General features: G+C 75.7%; 1 protein-coding gene across 1 annotated transcript in view; it reads left to right on the plus strand.

Moving 5' to 3' along the window:
* The window catches only part of ZBTB7A (zinc finger and BTB domain containing 7A), a 20724-nt gene that overhangs the window by 534 nt on the left and 19964 nt on the right, over positions 1-226 (plus strand). The gene's annotated exons all lie outside the window — the stretch shown is intronic.

Below are 226 nucleotides of genomic sequence, written 5' to 3' on the forward strand. Positions count from 1 at the left end.
GGGGGGAAGGGCCCTGCGGGGAGGGGGGGGAGTGTGTGTGGGGAGGGGGTGCGCACCGCGCGGGGGCTCTTGGGAGTTGTAGTCCGGCGTCCGCGTCGCCCCGCAGGTGCGAAGGAGGGTTCGGACTCCGTTTCCCGGTTTGCCTTGCGTGCTCGGCGAGTGGGAGGCGTGTTGATGGGCAGCGGGCGGGGCCAATCGGGGCGCGCCCTCCGCCCCGCGCGCCCGC

The sequence above is a fragment of the Haliaeetus leucocephalus genome, unplaced genomic scaffold (genome assembly GCF_000737465.1).
Source record: "Haliaeetus leucocephalus isolate CR32 unplaced genomic scaffold, Haliaeetus_leucocephalus-4.0 Scaffold157, whole genome shotgun sequence".
NCBI classification, from domain to species: domain Eukaryota; kingdom Metazoa; phylum Chordata; class Aves; order Accipitriformes; family Accipitridae; genus Haliaeetus; species Haliaeetus leucocephalus.